This window comes from Saimiri boliviensis, chromosome 9 (genome assembly GCF_048565385.1).
Source record: "Saimiri boliviensis isolate mSaiBol1 chromosome 9, mSaiBol1.pri, whole genome shotgun sequence".
Classification (NCBI taxonomy): Eukaryota; Metazoa; Chordata; class Mammalia; order Primates; family Cebidae; genus Saimiri; species Saimiri boliviensis.
The window spans coordinates 113,152,546-113,168,377 of NC_133457.1; the positions used below are offsets into that span (position 1 = coordinate 113,152,546).

General features: G+C 41.6%; 1 protein-coding gene and 1 pseudogene across 2 annotated transcripts in view; both read right to left on the reverse strand.

The window, feature by feature from the left end:
- The window catches only part of LOC141585711 (large ribosomal subunit protein uL6 pseudogene), a 39,142-nt pseudogene extending 23,506 nt beyond the window's left edge, over positions 1–15,636 (reverse strand).
- B4GALT5 (beta-1,4-galactosyltransferase 5) overlaps positions 1–15,832 on the reverse strand; it is an 88,221-nt gene that overhangs the window by 55,961 nt on the left and 16,428 nt on the right. The gene's annotated exons all lie outside the window — the stretch shown is intronic.

Below are 15,832 nucleotides of genomic sequence, written 5' to 3' on the forward strand. Positions count from 1 at the left end.
AGACCAGCCTGGGCAACATGGAGAAACTCCATCTCTACTAAAAATACAAAAATTAGCTAGGTGTGGTGGTGGACGCCTGTAATCCCAGCTACTTGGGAGGCTGAGGCAAGAGAATTGCTTGAACCTGGGAGGTGGAGGTTGCGGTGAGCTGAGATCGCACCACTGTACTCTAGGCTGGGCGACAGAGCAAAACTCCATCTCGAAAAAAAAGAAAAAGAAAAAGTTGGTCCCTGAACTGAAAGAGGCCACATACCAAAGACACAAGCATGCAAAATCATTGTATGCATGCCATACAATGCTACTGATTTATAATAGAATGAAATCAAGGCATATTTGCAGACTTAAACCACACACTGAAGAGCCATGTCCTTGTTCAAACAATTCCATTTCAGTTCCCCAGTGAACACAGGCGACACGAGGTAGGATTAGACTTTCACTCAGCTAACACAGAGGTTTGAGTCCCCACTCTGCTTAGCTGTGTGATCTTGAGCTCATGACTGAACTTCTTACAGTCTTAGGAGAGTTTGAAATAACAAATGTGGATTCCAGAGTGACTGGAACAGAGGGGGCCTTCAGTTATTATTTGTATAAGTCTTTCAGTTTAGAGTAATTCTAGAATTATAGAAAAGTTGTGAATATAGTACAGATAGTTTCCATGCTGTCATTTTATTTTCACCAATATTGTTATTCTGATTGTGAAGACAGGTAAACAATTTCTAAATTACCTTACAACTCCATGACAAAGAATACTGTCCCTCTAGGAAACTCCTGATTTATGTACTTAAACACACCACTCCCCATGAGGTGAACTGACTTACCAAGCTTGTTAAGATGTATTATATAGTTTAAAGACAAACATGATTAAGAGACTAACATGTATACCACAGACCTAGGAAAACTTCCTCTATGTTACCTAAGAACACTTTCTCCATGCTACCGTCTCTAAAAGGCGCTTCAGCAGGTGCAGTGGGTACCTCCTCTCAACTGATAACACACACCCAGGGGCTTCAAAAATTACTTTCCCTCTACCAGGGCCCTTCACAACACAGCATTCCTAACCAACAGAAAATGAACAACTCTGTGATGCAGACAGCGCAGCCTTTGAAAGCAGTAGGAATAGCAACTGCTGAGTCTCACAGGTTAGCCTTTGAGTGGCCACCAGAATGCAATGGGCTGGCAAACAGTAGGGGAGAAAAATGCTGGATCCAAGCCTGGATCCCAGCACTCATCAAACAATCCTTTGTCCCATTTCCTCAATTATCTGTTTGTCTCCTATAGCTATCTATTATAAAGGCGATGTGAAAATATTATCTTAAATTTTACAGAATAGAAATTAGGGGCTCGGAAGAGTCATATCCAGACAATAGGTAAAAAAGTAGAAAAACAACAGCTATTGTCCTGGAAATCAAATGCAATTCACACTAATATTCAGACCCGCCTTTAAGAGCTTTCAAAAACCTCACATTATTAGACATTTTTAGATAGTTTTTAAAGTCTTCTTCTTTAAGAGTAAGAAAAGTGCATCCTCTGAATTGAAGCTTTAGAGTATTTAAAGTGAAAAGCTTGCTACAAGATAAATGTTCACAAAAAGGTAGTATTTGAGCACTGAAAAGGGATTTCTCCTTTCTCCTGAGCTGCTGCTGTAACAATCTCCTCTGATTCAGCACCTAAGAGGCATGATGGGAAGGGAGTACTATAAAAAAGCCATACATTATTAACAAGACATTTGGCATCAAAGCAGAATGATTTGGAAAACCGGAAAATGTCTGCAGAATAAGAAAAAAAGAAACTGACAGCTTAAATCATTTTTGGCAGTGTCATGTCATTCAAAATTGTCCACTCTAAGTCATTTTTCTTCTAAGCTGTCTTTTTCTCCCTTAGTTTTAGCCCTAATTCTGATCTCTTTATTTCCTTCCTACCTTACATTACAAATGGTTACTTATATTCTGAGTAGATTTCTCTGTGTTGGTTTGCTCCTGTCAGTTTTTAAGAACTGCTGTACATGCATTAGATCCAACAAAGACAGACTGCAACAACTGCTCTGCAGAAGCCCAAGAGACATCACACACAGGATGTAACACTACTGCCTAGAGACCAACAGTCTGTCTTCTCAATCCTAGAATAAGTGACCTAAGTTCCCAATTCACAGATGGCAAGCCAATAGTTAAAAAAAAAAAAAAAAAAAAAGGCCGGGTGCGGTGGCTCAAGCCTATAATCCCAGCACTTTGGGAGGCCGAGGTGGGTGGATCACGAGGTCAAGAGATCGAGACCATCCTGGTCAACAAGGTGAAACCCCGTCTCTACTAAAAATACAAAAAATTAGCTGGGCATGGTGGCACGTGCCTGTAATCCCAGCTACTCAGGAGGCTGAGGCAGGAGAATTGCTTGAATCCAGGAGGCGGAGGTTGCGGTGAGCCGAGATCGCGCCATTGCACTCCAGCCTGGGTAACAAGAGCAAAACTCTGTCTTCCAAAAAAAAAAAAAAAAAAAAATCCATTTACTTTTTTAACCATTTTAAGGCCTTAGAATTTACCATCAAATTGTCAGTCAAGAATGAAGCTGGGCCAGGTGTAGTGGCTCATGCCAGCACTCTGGGATACCGAGGCAAGGAATCTCTTAAAGCCAGGGGTTAGAGACCTGCCTAGGCAACATACCAAGACCTTGTCTCTACCCCAAAAAAAAAAAAAAAAAAAAAAGTCAAGTGTGGTGGCGCACACCTCTAGTCCCAGTGACTCACAAGGGTGAAGTGGAAGGATCCCTTAGGCCCAAAAGTTCGAGGCTGCAGTGAGCTATGATTACACCACTATACTCCAGCCTGGGTGACAGAGTAAGACTTCCATCTCTACCAAAAAAAAAAAAAAAAAAAAAAAAAAAAAAATGAAGCTGGCATATAGTCAGTCCAATGGTCAGAGACTTAAAATCCAATTCTGCTTTTCTGGTAGTATATCAAATTAGGAAAACTAATCCCTTCCTTTAGGCCAGTAGCTCTCAACTAGGGGTGCTTTTGCTTCCCAAGGCACACCTGGCAATATCTGGGGGCATTTTTTGGTGTCACCACTAGTGGAGAGAGGTGCTACTGGCATTTCTTGGGTAAAAGCCAAAGAGGCTGCAAAACATGCTACAACGTACAGGATAGCCTCAACAACAACGCAGCATGTCAACAGCACCAAGGTTGAGAAACTCTGCCTTAGATAAATCTCTTAACTTCTTTGTGCTAATACATTCATTCACTCATTCATTCATTCATTTGAGACAGAGTCTTGCTCTGTCACCAGACCGGAGTGCAGTAGTGTGATCTCAGTTCACTGCAACCTCCGCCTCCTGGGTTCAAGCGATTCTCCTGCCTCGGCCCAAGTCACCATGCCCAATTAATTTTTATATTTTTAGTAGAGACAGGGTTTCACCATGTTAGCCAGGATGGTCTCAATCTCCTGACCTCATTATCTACCCACCTCGGCCTCCCAAAGTGCTGGGATTACAGGCATGAGCCCCTGAGTCTGGCCTGACTTTTAAATTAACCACTGACATTGTCAGACAGAAAGTATGGTAGTAACGCATAAATGTTAAGTTTCTATTGGATGGTTCACATTTATTGGATTAAAAAACAGATCATTTCTTTTCGATTTGCTGTAAACTGAATACTTCTTCCTTAATAAATGGAGCACAGACTAGCATCATCTTTTCTGCAACATAAGGAACAATGCACATGTGCAAATTTGCATAAAGTAGCCTCTGCTTCTGGCAATGACTGAACACTGTGGCAGACCAGAGATCCATCAGAGAAACAACTCCAACAGCCAAAGAAAATTTAAAAAAAAAAAATTTTTTTTTAAGTCTGAGGACTTTCAGCCAGGCCCTGTGGCTCACGCCTGTAACCCCAGCTCTTAGAGAGGCAGAGACAGGGGAGGATAGCTTGAGTCCAGGAGTTCGAGACCTGCTGGCAATATAGTGAGACCCCGTTCTCCACAAAAAGGAAAAAAAAAAAAAACAAAAAGACGAAAAATAAAATAAAATCTGAAGACTTTGGAGAGCAGTTGAAGCTACTATGACCTGAAGAGACACAATCCAGAAGGGTAAACCCTTTAGGAGCAAGCCAACATACTGCAATTGCTTTGCCCCGCAGGGCATTTGCCAATTCTAGGTGCCAGGACGGAGGCAGAGGAAACAGACAGGCAGCCTGGGCACAGGACCAGGGCCAGTATTCACGGCAGAGAAACCAGTAGAGCTCATGGTAGGATCTCAGGCCTGAAGAAACAAAAATAGAAACAAGGGCCCAGGATTCTTGTGAAAAGAACGAAGTGTTTTCCCTGAAGATATTTTACAAAATCCCAAAGATGCACAGGTCAGAAGGCTGAAACCAAGCAGAAAGCCTCTGACTAGCACAGCAGTTTTCACCAATGCCATGTACTGGGAAGAAGAAGATTAAAGTTCAGGACACACCATGGGGGAAGGGCCCCAGTTCTTAGCCAGGACTCCTGCAGGATACTTCCAAAGAGTATGGGCAAACCTAAAAGAGACGGAGCCTGACCAAAACCACGCCCTTGCTGTGGTCAGCTCAGATAAGATACATGGAACCAGCCCCCATTCCATTTGCCTAGCAAATGGTATGAGCCATCTAGATATTATAAAATCATCTAGGCTCGATACAATATTTTTATATACAATGACCAGTTTTCAATATAAATTAACAGGCATGCCAAAAGAGAGAACAAAATGAGTGTCAAGGCCAGGCACAGTGAGTGGCTCACGCCTGTACTCCCGGCACTCTGGGAGGCTGAGGCAAGAGGACCACCTAAGTGAGGAGTTTGAGACCAGCCTGGCCAACATGGCAAAACTCTCTCTACTAAAAACAAAAAAATTACTCAGGCGTGGTGGCAGGTGCCTGTAATCCCAGCTACTAGGAAGGTTGAGGCAGGAGAATCACTTGAACCTGGGAGGTGGAGGTTGCAGTGAGCCAAGATTGTGCCACTGCACTCCAGCCAGGGCAACAAGAGTGAAACTCCAACTCAAAAAAAAAGGGACAATTATATTTTAATTATAAAATAGTAAATGAGAATTTTTTTAAAAAATGGAAAAAAAAAAGTAAATGAAACCATATTCCTGAAGCTAAACTTAATACTTACATATAAAAAGTTGCAAAAAAAGTTACATCCTTAAATGTATGTAAGGCATTTAAATGATGATCAATCTAATAGCTAATTTATTGCCAGTATCTTTCAATGAAATATTTAGTCCAAAGAAGGTACACCGATTGGTATGTTCAACATGGGTATTCTTGTTCCCTAAATTTCTATTTTTATGAATTCATGGAGGCACAAAATATTCTAGCAGAGAATCCTTACCCTGAAATTGCAATTTGTCTGTAATTTATATTCCTTGAATACCTGGTTTTCTCTTCCGCATACAACCAAACTGAATCCCCAAATGGAATCCTTTCTTGGCAAGAATGAATTGCTGTCTCTGCAGTGAACTGTAGTTACCTGGCTCTAACTGGCAGCCAGATAACTTAATGTAAATTAGGAGATTATGTCTGTGTTCTGGTCCCAGATTATTTAACAGATAGCAGGTAAGAGCAGTAAATGATCAACCGGGTGTTTCATGAAACTTCCTGGAGGATTAAGTAATTTATTATTAATTTTTGAGACTAGCTATAGATGGGGAAAATGAATCATTATGATAAAAACAAAGGTGCAGGACAATCAGCCAGCTTTAGACACTACTCTTATATCAAGTACTTGCCAGGCCATGAGCAGGGGCTCTCGTCTGTAATCCCAACACTTTGGGAGGCAGAGGTGGGAAAACTGCTTGAGCCCAGGAGTTTGAGGCCAGCCTGGGCAACACAGTGAAGCCCTGTCTCCATTTTTTAAAAAAAGTAATAATAATAATGTTTTTTTATACCGAGTCTCGCTCTGTCGCCAGGCTGGAGTGCAGTGGCACAATCTCAGCTCACTGCAACCTCTACCTCCCAGATGCAAGTGATTCTGCTTCAGCCTCCCAGTGCGCATGCCACCATGCCCAGCTAATTTTTGTGTTCTTAGTTGAGACGAGGTTTCACCATGTGGGCCAGGACAGTCTTGATCTCTTAACCTCATGATCCACCCGCCTTGGCCTCCCAAAGTGCTGCGATTACAGGCATGAGCCACTACGCCCAGCCCCCCCAAATTTTTTAAATTGGCCAGGCTCGGTGGTACTACATACCTGTAGTCCCAGCTACTCAGAAGGCTAAGGTGGGAGGATCGCTTGAGCCTAGGAAGTCAAGGCTACAGTGAGCCACGACTGCCACATTGCACTCCAGCCAGAGGGACAGTCTTAAAAACAAAAAAACCCACACACCAAAGCGTGTTCTTCTGTGTTATATGGTAGAGTCTGCATTTTCTTACAAGACTGAAAACCTGACAGTTGCTTTGCCTCTAGACTACACTTTTAACATAAATCTGTACATATAAGCTCAATTATGTTTTTTGAAAAATTACACATATCCTCCTAAAAGAGCCAGAAGAAAAAGTACCAAAATGTTCACAGTATATTATCTTTGGTTTATGAGATTTTTCGACTATCTTTATTTTCCTTATGCTTTGCCGTATTTCCCAAATGTTATACACTAAACGTATTATTTTTATAATCCAAAATAAAGATATTGGCAAAAAAACAAAAGCCTAGGCAGTGACTACCTATAATAATCCCCAAGTGGAGATGGGGAATGGGGAGAAAAAAATAGTAATTTTTAAAAAATTTTAAAATCCCCAAATGATTGATTTTATCACACTGTGATGATGAAGCCACAATGAATGCCCTTTGTACCTGATTTATCCTTGCTGCCAGCCAAAGGTACATATAACCTGATTCTCCCAATAGCACACCTTAGCCTCCCACTTACTCCAGGTCTGTAAAGAGGCATCACATAGCAACTAAACCATTCAAAAACTATGTTCCCTACAATTATGCTTTCTCACTATCTTCAGAGTATTCTCACCTACTGGTTTTTTGGTTTGTTTAAATGTATTCACTGTAGTGTGCCTTATAAAAACAATAGATGGCCGGGCGCGCTGGCTCAAGCCTGTAATCCCAGCACTTTGGGAGGCTGAGGTGGGTGGATCACAAGGTCAAGAGATCGAGACCATCCTGGTCAATGTGGTGAAACCCCGTCTCTACTAAAAATACAAAAAAAAAAAGTAACTGGGCATGGTGGCACATGCCTGTAATCCGAGCTACTCAGGAGGCTGAGGCAGGAGAATTGCCTGAACCCAGGAGGCGGAGGTTGCGGTGAGCCGAGATCGCGCCATTGCACTCCAGCCTGGGTAACAAGAGTGAAACTCCGTCTCAAAAAAAAAAAAAAAAAAACAATAGATATATTGAGTGTGCTGTTTGTTTTTGTTTTGTTTTTTTGAGACAGTCTTACACTCTGTCGCCAGGCTGGAGTGCAGTGGAGCAATCTCAGCTCACTGCAACCTCTGCCTCTGGGTTCAAGCGATTCTCCTGCCTCAGACTCCTGAGTAGCTTGGACTAGAGGTGCACGCCACTATGCCCAGCTAATTTTTGTATTTTTAGTAGAGATGGGGTTTCACCATGTGAGCCAGGATGGTCTTGATCTCTTGACCTTGTGATCTGCCCGCCTTGGCCTCTGGTGCTGGGACTATAGGCATGAGCCACTGCGCGTGGCTGAGAGTGCTGTTTTGTTTCTATTTACACACAAGCCTTTCGCTCCCATCCAAAAGAAAATATCCCAGCCTGGGTAACAAAGCAACAGCTGTCACTACAAAAATAAAAAATATAAAAAAGTAGTCATGCATGGTGGTTTGTGCCTGTAGTTTCAACTACTCAGGAGGCTGGGGCGGGAGGATCGCTTCAGCCAAGGAAGTCGAGGCTGCAATGAGCTATGATCACATCACTGCATTCCATCCTGGGTGACAGAGCAAGACCCTGTCTCAAAAAACAAAACAAAACAGAAACAATAGAAAATATCTTGGTATCACTGTATCATCATCCATTGCCAACTTCATGAGAATTCCTGATATGAACTGGTGAAAATCCCTGGAATAACAACTAGACTAGGACTCAATTCTAGTGCTGGCATTGCCTAGGAGGCTGAGTAAATCCTTTAAACCTCTCCATGAGTCTGTTTTCCCATCTGTAAAATATACATAGGCCCAGTAATTTTGAATATTCTTTCCACTGAAAACCTGTCACTTTGCCTCCAGACCACATTTAAGATTTTTAGTTAGTATATAAAACTGTACATATAATGTAAGCTCAATTATGTTTTTGAAAAATTAGACACATACCAAAAAAATTTATCCAAAATGATGCAATTCTTCAAATCTTGTTGTATCTTACAGAGTCACTTGCTGCATAATGATGTTTTAGTCAATGACTAGCTGCATATACAACGGTGGTCCTCTAAGATCATAATACTGTATTTTTACTATACCTTTTGTTAAGATATATTTAGCCATACAAATATTTACTTACGTACAGTATTCAGTACAGTAACATGCTGTACAGATTTGTAGCCTAGGAATAACAAGCTATACCATACAGCCTAGGGATGTAATGGGCTATACCATCTAGGTTGGTGTAATTACACTCCATGATTTTCCCACAATGACAAAACTGCTTAACAACGAATTTTTCAGGATGTATCCCTGTCCTTATGCAATGTGTGTATGACTGTGTTTGTGAATTCATCTTGAAAACACATCTAAGATTATAATCTCCCAACTGGCAGAGTATCAATCACAGTAGCAGTAACACTGATTGGATATGCTTGCCACTGCAGGGACTTTGCTAAGTTCTTCACTATCAGGTAGAAACTAGTATCAATCTCCATGAAGAAACTAAGCTGGAACAGAATGGTCACCAAACCAGTAAGTTGCACAGTGGGGTCAAGAGCTAAGAATTATTAGGCTCCACAGCTCATTGCAGTTTCTCTCTCCAAGATGCAGGTGAATTCCCTTTGTCCTTAACAACACAACACAGTGTCTACCTTGCTGAGTGATTTTAAAGGCCCCCAGCTAGATGACTAAGCTCTCTATATCTGATTTCTAGGAGTCTAGAAATTCTGAGTATAAACATCTTTACTATTCATGGCTACATGCCATCAAGAAACAAGCTTACTTTCCCCACCCCTTTTTAAGGCATTTTCAAAAAGCCTGCGGGCAGAGTGTGTTCTTTTGCTCAGGTGATTAGCTGGGCCCTAGAGGTTTAGAGAGCAGTGCAAATGAGGTTAAGGTGCCAGTTTGACTCCAGGGCAGGTATCCTTGCATAAGGAGTAGCCTAAGGTGAGGTTTCTCAATCCCAGAAATCAACCACACAAATGCCTATCCACAAACAGTTAAAGGGAACAAAAGCAAAACAAAATTAATCTCTGCACCTGGAAAATAACTCAGTGACAGGATGGACACCTCACTTTCCATAATTAGCCACCTTATTAGATTTACAAAAAATAACTGAGATGAAGTGACCAACTGAGTAAGCTAGCAGAAGTCTAAGCCACTCTTCCTTAAAAAGCATCAGACAGCTTACGTATATGTACTTTTTATTAATACCCTAATTCTCACATTCGTTTCTAGAAAGAAGTTAGAAAAAGTATGTTCCGGCCGGGCACGGTGGCTCAAGCCTGTAATCCCAGCACTTTGGGAGGCCGAGGCGGGTGGATCACGAGGTCAAGAGATCGAGACCATCCTGGTCAACACGCTGAAACCCCGTCTCTACTAAAAATACAAAAAATTAGCTGGGCGTGGTGGCGCATGCCTGTAATCCCAGCTACTCAGGAGGCTGAGGCAGGAGAATTGCCTGAACCCAGGAGGCGGAGGTTGCGGTGAGCCGAGATCGCGCCATTGCACTCCAGCCTGGGTAACAAGAGCGAAACTCCGTCTCAAAAAAAAAAAAAAAAGAGAAAGTATGTTCGTCATACTTCCAAGTGCCTTCTGTATAGAGGCAATGTGCCTAGATGGGAAAAAAGAATGGGTTTACCTAGGCTTCACAGCTACCATCTCTTTGGGCATCTATAACTTTCTTGGGAAAACTGTAACTCCCTCTTCCTAAATCAAAAAGAAATCAAAGTCTGGGCATGGTGGCTCACACATGTAACCCCAGCACTTTGGCAGAGCAAAGTGGGAAGATCACTTGAGCCCAGATCAACCTAAGCAACATAGGGAGACCTCGTCCTTACAAAAAAAATTTTAGTTAGTTACTGGTCCTAGCTACTTGGGAGGCTGAGGTGGAAAGATCACTTGGACCCAGGAGGTCAAGGATGCAATGAGCTGTGTTCATGCCACTGCACTCCAGCCTCAGTGACACAGCAAGGCCCTGTCTCAAAAAGAAGAGAAGAAGGAGAAGAAAGAGAGGGAAGAGGGAAAAAGGAAAGGGAAGGGAAGTTTGCTCTAACACAATTGATATACCTGGGAACAACACGAGCATAACCTGAACTCTGTCTTTGCATATGCACAACTTCATCCATGAGGAAAACCCAGAAAACTACACCCAGCTGGACAGACAGACACACACACACCTCAAGCATCGACCAGCCACTCAGTTCACCAAGGGAGTGTCACACACATCTGATGTTACAACTCTCAGTGCCATTTCAGATAACCCTCCTTCCACCACTTCATAGTAACTGAATCTGCAACCCTTCTGATGCCTACTTCTATGAGGAAACCACAGGTTTACTTTTTCAAAGTGCCATATTTGCGGTATTCCTTAATTATTTAACATGTGAACACCTGTGCTGCTGTTTTCATTAGGTTTTTTTTTTTTGGGTGATGAGTAACTAATGCAGTTTTCAATGTTTTATACCTAACTCCAATTTTTTCATTATCTCTATGGCTTCTGTTGAGCAATTGGCATAGTGTGGTAATTGTTAGGAATGCTTATACCATGTTATAGCAGAACTATTTAATATAAACACCTTTGGAGAAAAGAAGAAACTGCATGCCGGCAATGGTATTCCCATTCTGTACATACAGGTATCTTTCTTTTTTTTTTTTCCAAATTTATAGGTTTTTTATTGCATCATTTAAATATCACAAGTAGGTTTTTTTTTTTTTTTTTTTTGAGACAGAGTCTTGCTCTGTCGCCAGGAGCCAGGCTGGAGTGCAGTGGTGCAATCTCAACTCACTGCAATCTCCGCCTCCTGGGTTCAAGCAATTCTCCTGCCTCAGTCTCCCAAGTAGCTGGGACTACAGGCGTGCTACCACCACACCCAGCTAATTTTTGTATTTTTTAGTAGAGAGAGGGTTTCACCATGTTGGCCAGGATGGTCTCGATCTCTTGACCTTGTGATCCGCCTGCCTCGGCCTCCCAAAGGGCTGGGATTACAGGCGTGAGCCATCGCGCCCGGTCACAAGTAGGTCTTAGCTATGATAGGCATCTTGTTTCTGTAGCTGGACAACTCTAAAGTCTTACTCATCAGCCTGCTGAACAGTTCCTTTTTCAGAGACATAGATGCCATCCAAAAATTTCCAGATATCCTTGTTTTTAACTGTTGTAGCTTGCTGAATCAAAGCCGCTGAATTTGAAACAAGCTCAATGTCATTTCCTTCAAGGATTAATTCATCTTTCTGGGCTTGAGATACTGAACAAGCAACACCTGGTCTTGTTCAAGCCCTGCGGATGTATTTTTCACCCAGGAAATTTCGGATTTCAACAAGAGACCCATACTCCTGGATAACAACATTGATGGGGAAGTGAGCATACACAGATCTCATCTTGTAACAGAAGCCCAGTGTAACACCCTTGATCGTGTTCTGTACGTGACTACAAATAGTCCGAACAGTAGCCAGTTCCTTTCGGTTACCCCACCATTTGTCAACCCGGAGCCTCTTTTTTTTTCTTTCCATGAAGACTGAGTTCTACATTGATGTGATTGAAGTCCCTCCGCAGGGTTCCTCTAGGGCCCTTCACGATAGCTGTGCGTCCCTTCAGAGTAATGTCGACATTTTCTGGAATGTCGACAGTCTGATTGCTGAGAATGGTCTTCATTCTCGCAGTAAACGCGGCAAAGAAGGCACAGATATATTTCGGAAGAATGGGGGTGGGAAAAGAAAACAACACATTGAGTTTCAATCTAATTATTTCCACCAACTCAGAAGCAAAGAAATACCCTGAGTTTCCATTATGTCTAATGCTTCCAAGTGGGAACTTCCGAAGGGCTAGAAAAGCCCGATAGAGAAAGCCACACAAATTAACCACAGATTTAACTCCTTTACAGATATAAAGGGCAAGCTGTATCACACAGCCATGTATGAAGAAACAACAGAAATAATCACAGTAAACATTATGTGACCAGGGCAGCCCAACTCTTTGGTCCAGCTCAATTGATCTGACCTATGTCTTTTTTTTTTTTTTTTTTTTAAGATGGGGTTTCACTATATTGGTCAGGCTGGTATCGAACTTCTGACCTCAAGTCATCCGCCCACCTCAGCCTCCCAAAGTGCTGGGATTACAGGTGTGACCCACCGCACCCGGCAATCTGACCTATGTCTTAACAGACTCTCAATCATTCAAAGATTACTCACTCTTAACAAAAACAATAATAATCAGGAGAAAAATAATCACTAAATCCAAACAGGTTTCCGAGAAGATCTTTATTTCTCAAAAAGCTTTACTTTGTGGAATACAATGGAAGGAAAAAAACTAATTACATATATTGTTGTAACATTTAATGAAATTTGAAATTCTTCTACTTAAATTTATTAAAATGGTAAAGGAATGAGATTAAGTAGATTTGACATCAAAGGGGCTGGAATTTCCCATCAAGTTTTCCACATTATTGGTAAAGACAGCAAGTATGTTTTCTTCATAGCTTTCAAGAATCCCTTGCCAGAAATAACCTTATGTCAAGATAGCAAGCATGTTTCATTATAGTGGGGAAAACAGAACTAGCCAGGAAATGATCTTATAGCAAAGAGACTGTTAAAAGATTATTCTAGCACAAACAGAATTAAACTGCTTGCCACTGGAGCCAGGCACAGTGGCACAGGCCTGTAATCCCAGCACTTTGGGAGGCTGAGGTGAGTGGATCACGAGGTCAGGAGATGGCGACTATTCCTGGCTAACATGGTGAAACCCCGTCTCTACCAAAAATTAGCTGTGCATGGTAGCATGCATATGTAGTCCCAGCTACTTGGGAGGCTGAGGCAGAGGTTGCGGTTAGCCAAGATTACGCCATTGTACTCCAGCCTGGGCAAAAAAAGCAAAACGCCATCTCAAAAAAAATAAAATAAATTGCTACCATCCTTTTTCTCTCAACCCAGCAATTCCTGAGGTGCAAAGTTTTCAAATATCTGTGTGTGTAATGAGACGGAAGCAAGTGAAAACACTTGTGATGAAAGGGTTATAAGTTACTGTAATTTCCTTTTATCAATCAAGTTGATTTAGTGGTTTAAAAATATTGTTCAACAGAACAAAGGTGGTAACATTTGTTAGATCCTAATTAAACATGATTCATTCTAGAATGTTTCTGATGTCACAGCTTAAATAAATAATCTACTGGGAAGTCTATTCAAACTGCACAATGAAAAGCCAGTTTTTCACACATACAATACAACCTGAAACTATAGCTTCAATCTATGCAGATGGTCTTACTATTTTAATTATAGAAATAATAAACTGATAATACCAAAATTAGATTGATGTTGTTTAATTTGTGGCTACTGAGGAATGATAACTATTCAAAAATCACAAAATCTGTGTCAAAATATGTCCTCAAAGGGATATTGTTGCCTCCTTTCCCTTGTAAGCTTTGCAATGGACTTTGGTCAAAGCTGACATAAATAGCTAAAGAAATTAGCAACATCTGGATCCTGATGGTGGTTAATTAAAAAAAAAAAAAAGAAATTAGCAAAAGACTATCAGAAGACAAGGCCAGGGGAGCAAAACGGACACAGGTGCTACACACCCAAGCAATCAATGTCTGCTCCCAGAGTACCTGACTACAGCAGCCAAGGCATCTGCTCCTCAAGCGCAGTGGCGCCTTCAAGGGAGCACCGCCTGGAAGGTCTGCCCTTTGCAGGGACGCCTGCCCTTAGACTTCCAGCTCTAAATTCTGAGGGTTCAAATGAAGGACGGAACAATGAGAAAGCTTAAATCCTCTTGAAACATCACTGTGATCAACGGTTTCAACCCTCCTCTACCATATACCAGTTCAGTGGAGCTGCTAACGCTAAGTTTCCTTCTTTACCCACCCATCTGTATTCTAGTGGAACCCCGTGATTAAGGGAGGGCAAAGAGGAAGGGGACAAGTCCTTTTTTTTTTAAACAGAAAAAAACACTCATTTAGATACCTGGTTTGGTAAGACATCTGAAGAAATATGAAACCCAACTATGTAAAAGCTTTAAAAATCCAGGTTATGAATTAGCCTAAACCTGTGCTTATGTTCCATTCTGTTTAGAGGGAGGGGGAAGGAATCCCTTTCCCTTTTATATTTTTCATGGCAAATTCATGGTCTCATCAAAAATTACTTGTCTTTAACACAGTTGAAATTATTAAATGTTATCTAGATCTGACCAAATCCTATTTCCTTAATCTTATATTCAGGACAGTGGAAAAAAATACTGTTTTCTTTTAGCAAAGTCTGACTCCTAAGGCTCAGTTACCTGATTAAATAAACTGACCCTGTTTTTGAGGTTAGTGGGCACAGTGGCTCACATCTATAATCCCAGCTACTCGGGAGGCCAAGGCAGGCAGATTACCTGAGGTCAGGAGTTCGAGACCACCCTGGCTAACATGGCAAAACACTGTCTCTACTAAAAACTACAAAAATTAGCCAAGCATGGTGGTGCACACCAGAAATCCCAGCTACTCGGGAGGCTGAGGCAGGAGAATCACTTGAACCAAGGAAGTAGAGGTTGCAGTGAGCCGAGATGGTGCCACTGCACTCCAGACTGGAGGACACAGCAGAACTCTGTCTCAAAAGAAAGAAAGAAAGAAATGAAATGAAAATTTCCACAACAAAATGAAATTCTTAAGGAAAAAACTGCTTTGAACCTAAAGTCAACCCAAAAAGTAGCTCTTAAAGTTAATTTTCCTTAGTGCCAAATGAAATTCAGATAAATCCCAATCTTCTAATTCACACACATCTTCACATTTCTAATACTTCAAATCAGAATGAGAAAGTCACGTATGCCAAATTAACGGAAGAGAAAATCCCACACCAAAACCAAAACATTGAGCTTCCTCCCACTCTCTCATTCAGACAATCACACAAGCATGAACCAAATGAAGGATTCCAGTTGCCCCATCCAGACATCAACAAATAGAAGCCTAGCTTTTATTTTTTAAGTCTTAGCAATAGAGGCAAGCTTATTTCTACCTTCCAGCCAATAGTATGAAGCACAAGACTAGCTGTTTATGAACAACACACTTACTTTCCACACCACCACATGGTTTTCCAATTTCACAAAGTAAACATTTCCTCATCCCTCTTTAGAAAAGATGAAACAATTTATTGTAGCTTCAGCAAAAACCATCTCTCAAAGCAAAGATTGGCAGATTCAAGACATAAGGTACAGCTTTTATCATAAATTTGAAACTAACAAGAAAGCCATTAACCTAAATATTTTTCTAACCAAAAATCAGAAATTATGTTAATAGCAATATATAAGAATTACTGGCCGGGCGCGGTGGCTCAAGCCTGTAATCCCAGCACTTTGGGAGGCCGAGGCGGGTGGATCACGAGGTCAAGAGATCGAGACCATCCTGGTCAACATGGTGAAACCCCGTCTCTACTAAAAATACTAAAAATTAGCTGGGCATGGTGGCGTGTGCCTGTAATCCCAGCTACTCAGGAGGCTGAGGCAGAAGAATTGCCTGAACCCAGGAGGCGGAGGC